Source organism: Panthera uncia (genome assembly GCF_023721935.1).
Source record: "Panthera uncia isolate 11264 chromosome B3 unlocalized genomic scaffold, Puncia_PCG_1.0 HiC_scaffold_1, whole genome shotgun sequence".
In the NCBI taxonomy this organism is placed as follows: Eukaryota; Metazoa; Chordata; class Mammalia; order Carnivora; family Felidae; genus Panthera; species Panthera uncia.
Window position 1 is genome coordinate 55,838,349 of NW_026057582.1, and position 19,761 is coordinate 55,858,109.

The window sequence follows — 19,761 nt, forward strand, 5'->3', positions numbered from 1 at the left end:
CCAGCAATATCACACAGCAGAATTATCAGCTGATTCATGTAAAGTCAGTTTAACGTATTTAAAATAATATGATATTGCTATTGTCCTGCCCTCAATAAGCCTACAGGTGATGAGGTTAATAACATAAACCAGAATAAGATACTCTAGCTGACACTACACTGTATTCCTTTCTATTTTCCATACTCTGAGTCATAAATTTACACCTTAAAAATGCTAACACATAGGGGCACCTGAGTTGCTCAGTCAGTTGAGCATCTGACTTGATTTCGGCTCAAGTCATGATCCCAGGGTCATCTGATACAGCTTTGTGTAGGTCTCCATGGTGAGCATGGATCCTGCTTAAGATTCTCTCTCTCTCTCTCTCTCTCTCTCTCTCTCTCTCTCTCTGTCTCTCCCGCCCTCAGGCTTGTGCTCTCTCTTTCTAAAATAAAAAAAAAAAAAAATGAGTGGAGTCTGGGTGGCTCAGTTGTTTAAGCATCCGATTCCCAGTTTTGGCTCAGATAATGATCTCATGATTTCGTGAGTTCTAGCCCTGCATCTGGCTCTGTGCTGGCAGTGTGGAGCTTGCTTGGGATTCTCTGTCTCTCCCTCTCTCTCTCTCGGCATCTCCCCTGCTCACACTGTCTCTCTCTCAAAATAAATAAATAAATTTTTAAAATTAAAAAATGAAATAAAATAAATTTTAAAATGCTAACACTTAGCTTATATGTTTTAAGTATACCATAAAAGCTCAAAAAATGCACCATATACATATTTAGAGGTAGATGCTGGTATTAAAGCTTAATACTAGAATAACAAATGATCTAAGTTTAGATATGTGGCTTATTGTGTGCCAAGCATTGTTGGAAGCTTTGAAGTATTTTTTAGTCTTAGTCATATACTCCTCATGAAAACCCAGTAACATGCTAGTAATATCCTCACCTGGCAGTTAAGGAAACAGAGGCATGGGAGATGAAATAGTTTGCCTGCCTTTACTCAGGCTAGGGCTAAAATTTGAAGCTAAGCAGTCAAACACCACAATTTTTTCACAAAATTTACTATCTTGACTTAGAAAAATTGCATTATGCTTTGTCATTATGTAATAGGATTTGTCTTTTTATAGTGCTTTCTGAAAATAGAGGACATGGGAAGTTGTGATTGACACTGGGAAAAAATAGACAAACATGAGGCCCAGAAGTGAGACTTTTACTACAAAATGTCCTCTGCAGCTAACTACGCCTCTGCCCTCATGTTCATGCTAGCCTTGGAATCACAAGCGACTGCTTATACAATTGTGTATACATCTACTTTTATATTTAATGGGGTTTGGCTTCTTTTCTACCTCAGCTCCAGGCATTTTGCTCAAAAAACACCTTATGAAAAGAAATGTGCAACGTAACACGAGAGAAGGGCTTCCAGGAGATATAATTCTTCCTGAATTGGTCCATATTGGCTGTGTAATATGGGACCGATCATTTAAATTTTATTTACCTTTGCTGTTTTGTCTCAAAAACTAACACACCACAATACTGTATTTTATACTTCAAAGTTATCAAGAGACTCGATCTGAAACGTTCTAACCATGCAAAATAAAAGATAATTATGCGATGTCCTGGAGGTGTGAGCTATTGCTATGTTACTGATCATATTGCAGTATATATTATATGTGTACCAATCGACATGTTGTTCCATGTTGTTCAAGATGTGTGACACCTTAAATTTAGCTAAGGTTATATGTCAGTTATATCTCAATTTAAAACATTTTAAAAGTGCATTGAAAGGAATACAAATTGAGGGGTGCCTGGGTGGCTCAGTAGGTTAACCGTCCAACTCTTGATTTCAGCTCAGGTCATGATCTCATGGTTTGTGAGTTCAAGCCCTGGTTTGAGCTCTCTGCCCCTTCCCTCTCACTGGCCCTCCTTGCTCTCTCTCTCAAAATAAATAAATAAATTTTGAGAGCGAGAGAGAAAGTGAGATAGAAAGAAAGAGAGAGAATCCCAAGCAGCCTCCACACTGTCAGCATGGAGCCTGATGCTAGGCTCAAACTCACAAACCCTGAGATCATGACCTGAGCCAAAACCAAGAGTCAGACACTTAACTAACTGAGTCACCCAGGAACCCCAAGAAACAAACTTAAAAAAAATTGAACACATCAGACTGTGCCATAGTATGGATTCCTCTCAGCAATAACATATCACAGCTGAGAGAAATACTCCTCCTTCCCTGACCTGGGCCTTCTAATAGTGACTTCTTCTGTTGGCTTGTGCTTTGACTGGACTGTGTTATGGCTTATTACCCATTGCTTTCTGCAGAGCCATGTGATAACTGAAAATAATTCAGAGTTTCTGTTAGAAGGCCTCAATGCTCAGGCTTAACACAGAGCTTTCTACAAGATTTTGTAAATCTTATAACAAGAATTTCTAGGAATTTCTCTTCATGTTTTTTCTTTTTAAATTTGTTACAAATTCTTGGACTTTAAGAAATTCCGTCTCCTTTACACTGTATGAAATTTACTGAAAATACATTTGCTGTATTTCTTATTATAAAGTCTTTCTTCTGGGGTAAAGTGGACACTATGTGTTTGTGTGTGTGTCTGTTTTAGAAAAAACACAATAAGAACACAGATTTCACATTTTACTTTTAACAAAATAGATGGTTGGAGAGAGATGGATTTAATAAAATACATTAAATTAATTAGCATAATGTTCATATAATTCTATCATTAAATCAAATAGTCCAAAATTGTATCAGTTCAACATAATGGGAGTTAGAGAAATGTTGGCCTGAAAAGGAAATTTCTAAGTGAAAAGCATTGTGACTTAAAGTGGATAAAGTCTATTTTTTTGAGTGCCCATAACTGCCGTCCTAATTTTAAATGTCTTTAGACTTAAAAGACACGACTAACTCACGCTTTGATTTTTTAAATGCAAGCTTTTATATTGAGAATGCAAATTTATGTGTTTTAATTCTTATCTTATTTTAGCATAGAACAAATTTAGTAGAGAATTCTTTCATCTTGGCAAAAAAATAAAGGGCATTTATCTCCCTTAGTATCTAATTCTTTTGAGGCAGAAAGTTCAGTGTGCAAGAATAGTTACATGACAAAATTATGAACAACCCCTAATGTTAGCCTGAAAAGAAATAATAAAATATAACATATCTGTTGTTATTTGTAAGATTTTTTTTTATTGGAAAACCATATGGGAAGTCAGAACTATGTCACTATAACTGTTAGTTATCCAAACATTTCTTTTTTACTTTTTTAATACATTCCTCTTACCATACCAAAAAGTTATTATTTTCAGGTTTATCACAGCCAGTTGGGGAATATAGAAATAGACTGGTAAAAGTAGAACATTATCCTTACAGAACTTTGTTCTTCAAGTCATTCTTTCATTGAATATGTAATTTTTAACACTCCTGTTTACTAGCCATTAGAAACATCGAGTTAGTACTGCTGATCTTAAGGAGTTCTTTATTCTAGTGAAGAGAAAGATACTGATAGAAGAAAAATAAATGCATTATGATAAAAGACCACAAAAGATGTGGTCTATTTGGAAAGAAGAGTGGTTAGGAGCATGTATAATGGTGGGAGTTCTTAGAATAGTTTGACTCACAGGTAGTTTGTATCTGCCAGACTGGGGTGGTGATGGGGTGGAGAGAAATCTATTATATGGGAAAGGCACAGTGTGACCATAGCCATGGAGACCTGAAACAGTGTGGATTAGGAAAAGGACTGAGAGTGGGAGATATCTATATTTGTAGGGGACTAAGGTAGGGTGGAGGTCATGGTAAAGTAAAAAATGATGGGAGAAATCTTAAATAATGGTCACCCATCACTGGTACTAAACTGTTACAAGGATATGAAAAGGTTTTAAGCAGAAAAGTAACTGATCACACTTGCATGTTAGAAAATCGCTTCAATAATACTGGGAAGAGGAGATTGAAAATGGTAGCCTGTAAACAAGTGGCATCAATTAGTGAATTTTGCAATGAATTAGATGTGAGTGATTAGGAGGTGGTGGTTATTTGGATAGTATCCAAATTTCTGGGCGACTGGATAGACAATGATGTATATTTATTGAAATGTTGAATACATTACCACTTGGGGCAAAAAAAATCTCACTAATTTTCATCATACTGAGTTTGAGGTACCTTTGATGTACACAGGTAGAGATGCCAGCAGGGGATAATGATATAGACGTTATTGCTTTATAGTTATATAGTTATAGCGATGGATAGAGTCATAGGTATGCAATAAGTCAGGAAGAGTGTATAGAATGAAAATAGGAAGGTGACCAACATTTAAACCCATGTTTAAAAACTTACATAATATAAATTACTTTATGTTTCTGGAGTATTTTAATATTTTTATCTCAATAAGCACAATTGCTAGTATGGGATTAAATTTTTCAGAATGACAAAGTACACTTGCTATAGTTTCTTGTAGAAATACACCAGGCATATATGTAAGGTGACTATATGTATGGTTATTACCATACATGATATGGTGATCAGAGATAACAGATGACTGTCAATTATTTAGAAAGAAGACAATTGTGCTTAGAAATCAGGGCATTCATGTTAAGTTAAATTGCACGTTCATACTTATCTAAATAGTGTATAGACATAATTTCTTAATATGAGTTTCTTTTTAAAAAATCAAATACTGCTACAAACATCAGGGTGCATGTATCTCTTTGAATGAGTATTTTTGTATTCTTTGGGTAAATACCTAGTAGTGCAATTGCTGGATCATAAGGGAGTTCTATTTTTAACTGTTTGAGGAAGCTCCATACTGTTCTCCAGAGTGGATGCACCAGTTTGCACTCCCACCAAGAGTGCAAGAGGGCTCCCTTTTTTCCACATCCTTGCCAACAACATCCTGTTGTTTCTTGTGTTAACTTTAGCCATTCTGACAGGTGTGAGGTTGTATCTCATCATGGTTTTGATTGTATTTTCCTGATGATGAATGCTCTTGAGTATCTCTTCATGTGTCTATTGGCCATTTGTATGTATTCTTTGGAAAAGGTCTATTCATGTCTCCTGTGTATTTTTTAATTGGATTATTTATTTTTTTGGTGTTGAGTTTTATAAGTTCTTTATATATTTTGGATACTAATCCTTTATCAGATATGTCATTTGCAAATATCTTTTCGCATTCCATAGATTACCTTTTAGTTTTGTTGATTGTTTCCTTCACTATGCAGAAGCTTTTTATTTTGATGAAGTCCCGATAGTTTATTTTTGTTTTTGTTTCCCTTGCCTCAGGAGACATATCTAGAAAGAAGTTGTTATGGCTGATGTCAAAGAGGTTACTGCCTGTGTTCTCCTGTAGGATTTTTATGGTTTCATATAGCAGCATTATCTACAATAGTCAAATTATGGAAATAGCCCAAGTGTCTGTTGACTGATGAATGGATAAAGAAGATGTGGTATACATATATATATATATATATATATATATATATATATATATATGTGTGTGTGTGTGTGTGTGTGTGTGTGTGTGTGTATGTATACACACACACACACAATGGAATATTACTCAGCCATAAAAGAGAATGAAATCTTTCCATTTGCAACTACATGGATAGAGCTAAAGTGTATTATGTTAAGCCAGATAACTCAGTCAGAGAAAGACAAATACCATATGATTGCACTCATATGTAGAATTTCAGAAATAAAATAAATGAGAAAGGGTAAAAAAATAAAAAAGAGAGAAAGTCAAACCAAGAAACAGACTTTTAACTATAGAGAACAAATTGATGGCTGTTAGAGGGGAGGTGGGTAGAAGAATGGGTTAAATAAGTGATGGGGATTAAGGGGGACACTTGTGACGAACACTGGGTGTTGTATGGCAGTGTTGAATGACTATATTGTACACCTGAAACTGATATTACACTGTATGTTAACTAACTGGAATTTAAATAAAAACTTTAAAAAATAAACTTCTGTGTAGAAGCAAAAAAAAGAGAAAAAACAAACCCCAAAACAACAACAAAAAAAACACAGCATGCAAAAAAAAAGTCACTGCATGATTGTTTAAAGTATTATGACTCTGATGTATATATATAAGGGCTTACATAATTTATTATTCATATAAAACTTCAATTAAAATTCTTACTTGTTCATCCACAATACCTTTTTCTAATAAGCATAATAAATTTTCATCTCAGGGAAAAACAAATAAAAATAAAATAAAAACAGATCCTAAAATTATGTTTGCCAGATGACCTAATTCAATGTAACACTTTCTTCTTGAAAACAAATAATATATTATGTTTTTAAAATACTATCTCATACACCATAACCAACAGACTATCACCACAAACCCATGAGACAGGTAAGGCATATAGTATTTCTATTTTGCAGAACAGAAACTGAAATGTTGAGGGGTTAACTGATTTGCTCAAGATTGTGCCTTTAATGACTGATTTAAATGTAGGAATCCTAAGTCAGAGGTTTCTGAGCTTTTTAAAAAATTACTCTAGACTCCTTTGTTTTTTTACTAGGAGATTACAAATATTTATATATTTATGATTAGACATTATTAAGCACAATTATAATACTCTAAAGTTTTTTTTAAGTTTATTTATTTTGAGAGAGAGACAGAGAGAGGCAGAGAGAGAGGGGGAGAGAGGATCCCAAGGAGATTCCGCACTGTCAGCACAGAGCCCGACACAGGGCTTGATCCCAAGAACCATGAGATCATGACCTGAGCTGAAATCAAGAGTTAGATGCATAACTGACTGAGCCACCCAGGTGCTCCTATTATTCCTAAAATTTTGATATACTATAGCAGCATATATAGATATCCTGGTTGATTTTATAAAATACATATAAAAACGTAAGTACATAATTAGTTAATATTAGTGTTAATTTTTGTATTGGATATTTTCATTGGCACTGCAGATCTGTTCTCTGACCTTCTCTATCCCGTATTCTTCCCCAGAAGACTATATGACCTATAGGGCTAACTCACTAAGTTCACATACTCTCTGACTTTACAGTTGGCTTAGGCTATTCTGAGGCACTGAAACAAGATTAAAAGGCAAGAGGATAGATATATAGGGTTAGTAGTTCTTTTATTCTGATCTTCTGCAATTACCTTAGGCTGGTATGTGTTGTGAGAGTAGGCCACTGCTTATTCTGAATGGCCTTTTCTACACAACTGTCAGTCCTTCCTAATTCCAGCAACTTCTCTCTCCCCTCATCCACACAGACTGGGGTGGTAACAACTTTGATTTATACTCTAGTCCTTGTGACTCCCCCACACCCTTCCCATGTCTTTGCAATTAGCTGCTTTACAAATAAAATCACCTCAGATAAACCTAATTTGAATGTTCCATCTGTATGCTATTAGTGCCAGGGATAATATAATCTCTAAATCAAGAATTGCTTCTAAAATTATTAACTTCAGGGGTGCCTGGGTGGCTCAGTTGGTTAAGCGTCTGACTTCAGCTCAGATCATGATCTCAAAGTTTGTGTGTTCCAGCCCCATGTGGGGCTCTGTGCTGATAGCTCGAGAGTCTGGAGCCTGCTTCAGATTCTGTGTCTCCCTCTCTCTCTGCCCTTGCCCTGCTCATACTCTGTCTCTCTCTCTCTCTCTCTCAAAAATAAACATTAAAGAAATAAAATCATTAATTTCACTTTTCAAGAAGATATATTCAAGAAATCATCTATTAACAGTTGAAATACCAGACTTCTTGAGATAATTCTTTGGTAGAATGGGAAAGTATATAAATAAATGAATAAAATATGCATTTTTTATTATTTAAGTGAATATCTAAACATATTCACTTAAAAAAAATCCCAAATAGTGAATACTCATTTCCAAAACAAAACTTTTACACAGTGATATCATTTTCTTAGGCTATTGCCTTTCTTAGTCTTTTATGTTTTCCAAGAATCATCTGGATTAGGACTAGGAAAATAAAGACTGCTATAAAATGGTCAATTTTGTGTCTGAGATTCATCTATCTACAAGCAGAATTATGTAGAAAAGTTTAAAATGAATAAGGTCTTAATCCGTGGAAAATATCAAAATAATGGGCAGCTTGATTATAAGAATAGTTCAGTGACAATGACTTATCATAGAAAATGAACTTCTAAGTCAAGCAGATGTGGCCTAGAACCCTAGGTCCAATACTCAGTGACCAGGTGAACTCAGACATTTAACATGTCATTTAACATGTTCCAGTGTTCATAAAATGTAGATAACAGGACTTACCTCACGGTGTTGTTGGGATGATTAAATAAGAATGAAATGAATGGCAGTGCATGTATTAGAAATAACAGAGACTTAGAGTCAAAACATTGCCATTTACTAGTGTTCCCTTGGGTAACTTATTTACTTCTCTAAGCCTCAGTTTATCTATCTGTTAAAAAAAATATGGGAAAATATCTGGTTTATAGACCCATTATAGATATTGCATTAACACACTTATATATGGTTGAATGGGGTTTGAACTTAGGCTGTAAGACTCCAGAATACACGGGACTTTTGTATTCAAGGCCTTTCTTGTACATTCCAAGAAGGCAGAATCTCATATTGGTTAAGCATGTGGACTCTGAGGTCAACCTGCCTGATACGAGTCTTGACTCCAACATTTCCTGTGTATGTGACATGTTCTTAAACAAATTACATAATCTCAGTTTCCCTACTTGAAAATTATTATAGTAATGGGACATATATCTTAGGATTATTGTGAAAATTAAAAAAATATAATGTCTCTAAAGCATTTGCTGTAGCACTTGGCATATTTAGTTGATGCTCCATATATGTACAACGAATAAAGATGAGATTCAGAAAATTTAATAAGGAAGAACACATATCTGTCTTGATCCCAAGTGTATTATTTTTCTTCAATATCATCTTTCTTCCAACTAAGAAGGATATTTAGAGGAACATATCTAATTATGTATAATTAACTATGAACTTTGTGTTAGTAGAAATACTATATTTAAACAATATATTTGGGACAGTATAAAAAGACCAAAACCAATAATCATTACAGATTTAACATTGTGTACCTACACACACACATACAAACACAATTAAATTTAGATTTGTTCAGATTTAGATTCCATAAAGAAGGATTTTTCAACCCCCAGTAGAAAATGTCTATGTATCCTTGAGTTTCCCTCTGAAAACATTATCATTCTCCATAGCTTTTGTGGGAGGCACAAATTGGTAGTAAACCCGATATCTGTGGAGCCAGGCTCATGTGAGATGGCTTTCACTACAGAATAAAGATAATTCAATTCCTGAAGCTTCATGTCTGGATACATCTCTTATAATGTCTTTTTAAAGTGATATATCAAGAAATTTAGAAGTGGTTGATTATGAAATAAATCTATCTCCAAGAGTTCTAAAATGCAGGGACTCTTCACTTAAGTGATGTTTATACTTACAGCAAAATGAAATGCAGAATGAATCTTTCTAGAACTTTCTTTTAATCATTGTTTACCCCTCTTCTGATTTTAGCCCCATGAGTGCCTGCTCTTTAGCAATCTGAATAATTGATCCTTAGTGGGCATCTTTTATAATTTTGGTCAATCTGCTTTCATTTTTTGTGGCCTCTTCAATATAGGATTCCACATCTTTGTACTTGAGTCATTTCTGAGCTAGCCTATTATGATTCTTTTAGAATTTTTTAAAAAGTCACCCCTTTCTATTCATCAGAAGATATGGTTTTTGATCCTTGCTGACTGAATCTCTAGGTCATGATTCTTGTTTCAAATACAATTTCATGATTTATGTGAATGTAGATCTTGCCATGTACTACACACAGACCTCCTCCAGGAATTAATAAATGTCAAGTCTCTAGGGCAGTTGAGTGTTGTAAGAGCCTGATTACGAGAGCTGGAAATGGTTGTATTACCAAGAAATCATGTTACAGTGTAATGGGAAGGATAAATGATGGAATATTGTAAAAAATTGTTTGATTATAAGGGGGTTGGAGAGTGAACACTCAACAAGAATGGCGCCTGTTCTGTATAATTTTTAATTTGAGATTTTTCAAATAACACCTTCTAGCTAGCCTAGTTTCCTAAGAATCTGGAATGACACTACGCATTGTTAGTTATAAAATAAACAACACCTTATGTATTTTAATTAACAATAATACATTTTCAATTAAAACAAGGTAAGAACAATTGCAGAGATACTTATCCAGAGGCCAGCCCACTCCTAAGTATCTAATTAACTGCCCTAAAAAGTTAAACTGTCTGACAAGTCCTGGACCTACTTTAATTGTGCCAAGCAGAGCTGTGGCCTTAATAGTAAAAACTTGGAAAATGTCATTTAAATTATTTGGCTTTTATGAATATTGTCTCCAACATTAAATATTATGGACATTGATCTTTTATAGATTAGAAAAGTGCTCTGGATAGATGGCAGCAGTAATTAAATAATGCTTTAACATTTGAAAGCCATAGACTGTATCAATGTCCAATACTCTCACCTTTTATTAAATTAGCTACATAGCAGTGGGTTACTGGTTACTACAGACATTCTACAAGTTCCTTTCTAGATGAGTCCTTACAAAGTCTTGCAAAAGGAAAATTCAGTCATAATCAAATAGAAGAAAATGCTAAAGGGCAAATAACTTTGGTAAACATATTATCACAGGTAAAGCTTCTAATTGAAATTCAATCAAGCATATTTACCCGGATGTTTATAACATTGCAAAGCTAATATTGACATACTATAACCTAGAAATACAAATATAAATATTAAATCATATCCCTGAATATGGCTTTCACTCTTCCTGTAAGACATGAGGCACTCTGAAGGTATCCTAATTTTAATACTTATTACATTGCAGGGGCACCTGGGTGGCTCGGTTGATTAAAGCCTCTCACTCTTCATCTTGGCTCAGGTCATGATCGCACGGTTCCGGGGATTGAGACCTGCATTGGACTTTGTGCTGACAGCACAGAGCCTGCTTGGGATTCTCTCTCCTCTCTCTGTCCCTCCCACTTTCTCTCTCTCTCTCAAGTAAATAAACTTTAAAAAGTACATAAAATTTTAAAAATACTTATCATATTTCAATAATACCTTTTCCTGGTACTCTCTAGACTAGTCTAAATGGGCTAAACTAGGAATTTCTTGAGCAGAAAAAAATCTTTCTCTATTTAGAAAAACTAACAACAGCTGATCTGTATGTAGCACCTGCTATGTTCTAGACACTATTCTAGGTACCTTGCATATATTAACTCAAAATACAATGCTTTGAAGGAATTTTTATTACTATTAGCATCCCCTCATGTTTTACTAATGGAGGAACTGAAGCACAGATGAAAGAAATGAGTTCCAAGGAACTTGCTGAAGACAAACTGCTGATTAAGTGCCAGAACCCAACTGCAATAGCCCTGGCATCCGCGTGCCTAACCACTGCAAAATGCAGTGCCTGCTTCTCAGTAGTTCACTTAATTTTCACTGAATTAAAATAAGTAACTTAGTATTTCCTGATTATAGTTTACAGAGATCTTTGCTTCTGGATCCAGAGGAGTAATTTTGGAGCTGCAATGTGGAGAAACTTCTCTTTCCTTCTGTTTACTTTATAAGACAAGAAGGTATTCATTTCTTCTCTTAGATCATACAGTTCCCTCCATAAACTTATGAAAATCTTATTATTGAATGATAGTTTCTAAAATTGGTTTGGTATATATATAGTAAAGATCATCATATTTTACCCTCACTTGCTTTCAAATGTCTCACCATTCAACTGTGCTTACTTTTTATGCACCTGAAAAAGCAGTTTAAAATATATTAAGGGTGTCTTGGTGGCTCAGCAGGTTTGAATAGTTTGGCATCATATTCTTGCTTTTGGCTTAGGTCATGATCCCAGGGTCATGGCATCAAGCTCCATGTCAGGCTCTGCACTGATCGTGGAGCCTGCTTAACACTCTCTCTCTCTCTCTCTCTCTCTCTCTCTCTCTCTCTGTCTCCCTCTCTCTCTCTCTCCTTCTGCTTCTCTCTCCCACTCATGCTCTCTCTCCAAAACAAAAATTTTAAAAATAAATAAAATACATTAGAGAGCACATTTCTCTAAAGGAATTTTTTTTTTCTTTAAAGGAATTTTAGGGGCACCTGGGTGGCTGAGTCGGTTAAGAGTCTGACTTGGGCTCAGGTCATGATCTCACGGCTCTTGAATTTGAGTCCTGCATCGGGCTGTATGCTGATAGCTCAGAGCCTGGAGCCTGCTTCAGATTCTGTGTCTCCCTCTCTCTTTGCCCCTCCCCCACTCGTGCTCTGTCTCTGTCTTTCAAAAATAAACATTAAAAAAATTTAATAAACAAATAAAGGAATTTTGTTTGATATGATAAACATGATAAATTACAAAACAAGAATGTCTGGCATCATATTATGAACTGTTTTGTAGGATTGGATAGTCACATTATATTTCACTAAAATCACAGAATTACATCACTGTCTATATTAAGTCTTAAATCATGTTTCTATGTACATAGTGGGATAAAATACATTCCCCCATTGTAATTGACCAGCTATGATGGATTACATTATCTCTTTTTTCCTTGTTAATGGAATTCAGCCATACTTGAAATTATTAATTGTTGTATGCTCCATTAAATAAAATGTGTATCTAACATACAGTGAAGCTCTTCAAGCACAATAATTTAGAACTTGTTTTAAATAAACAAGATTAGAAAATTCTATAATTGCTCAGTATTTTACATATATTAAGAAAAATCAGTTTATTATTAGGTAACTTTAGTCTGGTTTTAATTTTCTCAGCAAGACAACATTTAAAGTTCCTTACTCCTTGTGGGTCTAGCAATAGTTTTGTGTTAAATTATTTTCATGATTTTTACTTATTATTATTTAATGTGGGAATTTTAGAAATTGTGAAGTTTCCAGTGAGTTGATGAAATCTATTCAAAAAATAATATGTAATTGGGGTGCCTGGGTGGCTCAGTTCGTTGGGCGACTGACTTCGGCTCAGGTCATTATCTCACAGTTTGTGAGGGTGAGCCCCGCATCAGGGTCTGTGCTGACAGCTCAGAGCCTGGAGCCTACTTCAGATTCTGTGTCTCTCCTCTCTCTACCCCTCCCCTGTTCACACTCTGTGTCTCTCTGTCTTTCAGTAATAAATAAATGTTAAAAAAGTTTTTAAAAATGTTAAGTTTGCACAACCTTTTAATATAATAATTTTAATGAATGTTTATTTAGTGCCTATAATATAACAGATATTGCTTGGGTACTCTTATATGAGCTTAGTTTTCCATTTATATAGCGTTTTTATAATACCACTTTTTCTCCAGATCGGAATAACACTTTCATAACCTTACCTATACTCAGCAACTGTGACATTTATATTTTCACAGTCCCCTTGATCTCCATGTGCAGGGCCAGTTCTCTGGTTCTGTAACAAGTCAGTCCTGCTACCAGGCTACGAAAAATCTCTCCATGTTATCATACCTGGTGTCTGCTTTTTTCCCAATGCTTATATCCTTGTCTTGGTAACTTTTTGAGGTAGAACATTGGCCTTCTAGTAGATTCTACCTGTTTTTTGACAACTTTTCCTTTTGAGGACGGTGTAGTTTAATACCAAAGATGGCAGGTTCTGGGGTTGGCCAGCCTGGGTTTAAAATCTGTTCCATCACAAAGCCTTGAGGTAAATGGGGCAAATCCCTTAGCTTCAAGGGCTGCTATGCAGGTATTTGTGTTTTGGTCTGAATGACAGCCATATCTCTCAATATGAATGACTGCCCGTGAATATATTTGTTTTCTTATGAATTCAACTAAGTTCAGTTCTCTAAAAAGTGGGGATGATGTTTGTTAACTTAAAATTTTGTTTACAGGAAAAAATGTGATTATACATATGGCACATGATATACACCAAACATATGTTAGCTTCCTGTCTCTTTCCTGTGTCTCTTTTATTTTTTAACATTAGGTTTGTATGATTTAATTGTTTTACATTTCTGTGCATGACTATGTTCGTAGGCACTGACTCATTCTTCTTTTCTCCTCTTTTAAATCTTTCATTATCCTACAGATATACTCACAAAAGTGTCCAAAGTTGTTATATACAAGAATGTTTATTATGTTTTTTGTTTTTTGTTTTTTTGAGGGGAGCAGAGGGGCAGAGAGAGAGGGAGAGAGAATGAATCCCAAGCAGGCTCTGCACTGTCAGCATGGAGCCTGATGCAGGTCTCAAACTCTGGAACCAAACCATGAAATTATGACCTGAGCCAAAGTCGGACGCTTAACCAACTGAGCCAAGAAGGCATCCTATGGTTTTGTAAATAATAGCAAACAACTGAAAATAATTTAATATTTATCAATATGAAGCATGTTTAATAAAATATTGTAAATCTATTTGGTAGAATACTATTTAACTGTTTAAAAATATATACTAATAATATGAAGACATGTCCAGGATATAGTAACTAAAATAGGGGGAACACATAAAATTTTTAGGGTAGTGGAACTACTCTGCATGATAGTATCATGGTGGATACATGTCATTGTAAATTTATCCAAACCCATAGAATGTGCAACACCAAAAGTAAACCCTAATGTAAACTATGGACTATGAGTGGTAATGATGTGTCAATGTAGATTCTTCAATTTTAACAAATGTACCACTTTGGTGAGGAATGCGGATGGCGGATAAGGCTACGCACATGTGGGGTAGAGGTTATATGGAAAATCTCTGTATCTTCCTTTCAGTTTTGCTATGAACCTAAAATTGCTCTAAAAATAAAGTCTATCTGAAAAAAAAAAAAAGAAAAAAAGCAAATGGGAGAACACATTTTGTCACAACTGGTGTGTTAAAACTATTAACAGAGGGGTGTCTGGGTGGCTCAGTCGCTTAAGCGTCCGACTTCGGCTCAGGCCATGATCTCAAGGTTCATGAGTTTGAGCCCCACATTGGGCTCTGTGCTGACAGCTCACAGCCTGGAGGCTGCTTCGGATTCTGTGTCTCCCTTCTCTCTGCCTGTCCCTGCTCACACTGTGTGTGTGTCTCTCTCTCTCTCAAAAATAAAATAAACATTAAAAAAATTAAAAACAAAATGTAAAAAACTATTAACAGAGATTTACTCTGAGATTCACTTACTTTTTACTTCGTGTCCTCTCCTACCTTTTTTTTTATAAACAACATCAGTTAAATAGTTCTAACAAAAAGCATAATTTTTATTTCAGTCCTTGTTCTTAGAAATGACACTTTTCTTATTACAGATTAGGAAGACTAAATGCTAAAGATTAAAAAAAAATAGTTTTGACAAGGAATATGGGCACTCAGCTCCCTGCCAGTGAACTATAAAGTTGATTCATTTTTAGAAAATAATTTGGCATTTTTTTCACAATTTGCAATATATATAACATCTGTCCCATCAAATCTTTACCTAGAAATCTTGGAATAAACCCTTATAAAATTGTACAAACATATGCATGGGTTTATACACATGGTCTTAAAAGCACTTATCAGTTTGCTTTTATCAATTGTGAAAACGAAAAATTGAGAGCAAGCTAAAGGCCCATTAATAGAGCTCGGGTGAAGTAAGTTATGGCAATGCAAGATAAGAGCTATAAAATAGGTAGGTTTGTACACACTATCCTGGAATGATGTTCATAATATATTGTTGTGGGAAAAAAGCAAATGGAACCAAATTTAGTAGAAACAATTGATAAATAGATACGCACCAAATATCTTATGGAATTATATTATATTTAAGGCCTTCCAAACAGCAACAACATCAACAAACACTTCTAGTTTATACAAACCAAGCTCCAATTTAAATTAGACAGTTAAAATTGTGACTTCCCATTTTTTCATGATTTCTCAAATAGATGGTAAACTTCTTGGGAAAACTTTTGATTTACTATTTTTCTTCATCCTCCTCACATGGTGAAAGCACATAATGGATTTCAATAGAACCTAGTCTTCTATGTTCACTAGTCTTCTTCCTAAGTGTATGGGTTCTAGAATCAGAATGTCTGTGTGTGAAAGCCCACTCTCCAAAACTTCCTAGATAAATGGCCTTAGATAAGCTTCTTAACTTCTTTGTGCTAGACTTCCCTTATCTATAAAATAGGAAAAAATAATAACCATCTCATTGGTTGTAATATGGATTAAAGATGTTCAGAACATTACCTGCCACACTGTAAGTACTCAATAGTTGTTAGTTATTATTATCAGTTATTTTTTTTTAATGTTTATTCATTCTTGAGGGAGAGAGCAATAGACCATGAGCAGGGGAGGGGCAGAGTGAGAGGGAGACACAGAATCCAAAGCAGGCTCCAGGCTCTGAGTTGTCAGCACAGAGCCGGATGCGGGGGCTCCAACCCACGAACCGCGAGACTGTGACCTGAGACGAAGTCTGACGCTTAACCAACTGAGATACCCAGGCATCCCTATCAATTAGTTTTTAGAATGTTATAATGACTGCATTTGAAAACAGAATAATATTACTTTCCCTGACCACCAGATGATGCATAAAGTTGGTGTCTTTGTGTTCTATTTAAAACAAAACCACCACATTGTACAAGACAAGCAAATTGTTTCTACTAACATTGAAAAATCTGTTTTGTTTTTGGGGTTATGGATATACTTTTTGTCTCCTATCTATAACTTATCACATAGTATCACATAATATAATAAACCCTAATATAATCATTACCATTATTATTGGGGTCAGACCACAGATCTAGCCATCTGGGTCTTCTAGATCCTTATTCCATCTCCAGAAATCTACCTGGTCCTTTATCCAGTTGAAAACTGACCCCTGACTTTGTTTCCTTTCTCTTGGCACTCTGTCGCTAAGGTACTTGAACTTCATTTGGTTTACCCTTTCCCTCTGGTTTCCTGACCATGATTACCAAGTATATTTCTTTCTTATAGACTTTGTATTGGAAAAAATACATAAATATTTACTCAGTTCATCTTCTAATGTCAATAAAATAATATAATAACAACACAAAGTAGAAAGAGTAAGGCAAAATTCTCTAAAGATAACAAGGTAGCGGATAGGTAAACAATGAAAGCTGGCAAAGATAATGCCAACTACCTAGCAAAAGCATGGAGGAATGAACAAAGCTATTCTTGTCCCCACTGAAAACAAACAAACAAACAAATAAATAAATAAATAGTAATGAAAATAAAGAAACACTTAAAAACACAAAAGCGAACAAAAAGAACATTCAACAGGGGCACCTGTGTGGCTCAGTTGGTTAATCGTCCAACTCTTGGTTTTAGCTCAGGTCATGAGCTCACAGTTTGTGGTGGGTTCCAGCCCCCATGTTGGGCTCTGTGCTGACAGTGAGGAGCCTGCTTGGGATTCTCTCTCTCCCTCTCTCTCTGCCCCTCCCCTGCTCTTTCTCTCTCTCTTCAAACAAATAAATAAACTTTAAAAACATTAAGAAAAAGATATTTAACACAAGGAATTCTATTTTTTAAGCCAATTCTATTTTTAAGCTTTATAAACTTTTTTCTGTTTACCTTTAACAGTCCTTTCATGGAAACTATTTCCCACTAGAAGCAAACCTGCATAACATTTTTCTTAAAGGTTTATCTTATAATTTTTTATTAACAGATACAGCAAGCGAATGAGGGTTTAGTAAAATTTTCCTTTAGGGAATCCTTGTCTGATAAAAAGAAAAATATTTTTTCCATATAATTCCACCAAAATTTTACATAACCAATTTATTCTAAATAGAATGTCTAATCAAGGGGACCAAAATATTAATATTGATATTTCACATTTAAATTGTCCTTTATCATCTAAAATTTTTGTATGTAGTAGCTTTACTTTAACATGTAGCCTTATTGATTTTCATCAGCAATCTATTGAGATCAGCAGTCTCGGTTTGTTATTCCCATTTGCAGATGAGATAATTGAGACTCCGAGAGGTATGCTGCTAGATTTACAATAACTAACATAGTGCAAGACTGAATAAATATTCAGAGAAGAATACACAAGAGGAATCAAGTTCACAAGATTTTTTATTAAATAGGGGAGAGAACTTATATATTTAATTTTTCTCTTCTTCTCTATAGATCCACTGGACTGAATCTTTTATTTTAGAGATGAAATACAAAGGTAGAGACAGACACAGAAAACTTATCTTCTTTCTCTGTTTTGCACTACCAGTTAATGATAAGCCCAAACAATAATGCAACTCTCCTTACTTCCCAACAAAACGTGAAAGTCCATCTTTGAATGCAGGTTGTAGATATGCAAATTATTGAACTCATTTTTCTTAAAATAATTCTTTCCCCAAATTGGCCAAAACTGTGACTCTCAAAAATGTTTGGTACTAAGGGCATCTTGGTAGCTCAGTCAGTTAAGGGTCCAACTCTTGATTTCATCTCAGGTCATGATCTCACGAGTTCTGAGGTTGAGCCCCATGTAGGGCTCTGCGCACTCTTTCTCTCTCTCTCTCAGAATAAATAAATAATCTTTAAAAAATGTTTAGTACTAAAAAGCTTGAACTTGAACAATGTTAATCACTTGAAATTTCACACAGCTCATTGCTAAATGTTCTCTTTATTTTTATAATAAAGATCATGATGAGAATAATAATGAAGCATATTCTTCACAAATGTCTGAATTGTCTCCAATATATTTGAAAAACCTCCTATTAAGAGTCCTTTCAAAAATATTTTTTTAAGAACAAGTTCTGTTTTTCTTTCTAAGATATTTTTGTTCCAAATGAGAGGAGTTTCTGCCAGGTTCCTATCATGCTCATATTACTGTAAAGGAACCAGTCAAGAACTTCCTGAAATTGTTTTTTTTACCAGTCAATGAGAATCACTTGTGAAAAAGGCCATTTTTATTGATTTTTGTTTGTTTTGTTTTTCAGGATTAGTCTTATATTTTTAGTGAAGCTTTCAGTCCATTTTGCCAAAATAACTATTGGAAATAAGAAACACATTATTTTATTTTATTTTTTAACGTTTATTTATTTTTGAGACAGAGAAAGACAGAGCATGAACAGGGGAGGGGCAGAGAGAGAGGGAGACACAGAATCGGAAGCAGGCTCCAGGCTCTGAGCCATCAGCCCAGAGCCCGACGCGGGGCTCGAACTCACGGACCGAGAGATTGTGACCTGATCTGAAGTCCGACGCTCAACGGACTGAGCCACCCAGGCGCCCCAAGAAACACATTATTTTAAATGCTGTATGAATGACTATGCCACCAATGAAAAAGGAAGGTATTGGGGGACTGGGTGGCTCAGTTGGTCGAGCTCCTGGCTCTTGATTTTGGCTCAGGTCATGATCCCAGGGTTGTGGGATTGAGTCCTTCCATTCAGTTCCATGCTGGGCATGGAGCCTGCTTAAGATTCTCTGTCTCTGTCTCTATCTCTGTCTCTCACTCTGCCCTTGCCCCCTGCCCTGCGTGTGTGCGCGCTCTCTCTCTCTAAAATAAAAATTAAAGAGAAAAAAGAGAAGGTTTTTTGTTTTTTTTTTTCCATCACTCTCTAGGGAAAAGAAATAACTGACTTCCACTAGAGGGAGCTGTAGTTCTCAGATGTGAAGATAATGAGGCTCAGTTTGGAGCTGCAGTTACTGTGATGCCTAACCACCTTTTAGGCACCCTTTATTTTTCTATTATAGATAAATTACTGTGCTTGGGTGTGAGTGATGAAGGACAGGAATGATTAGAGAGAAAGATGCAGAGGGGTTTGATATTTGACTTGTGCTAAAAGTACAGCAAATTAAATATCAATGTCTAGAAGGACATAAATTGATCCCAGAAGAACATGGGTCTGAACAGTGTGGGTTCACTTATACGTGGATTATT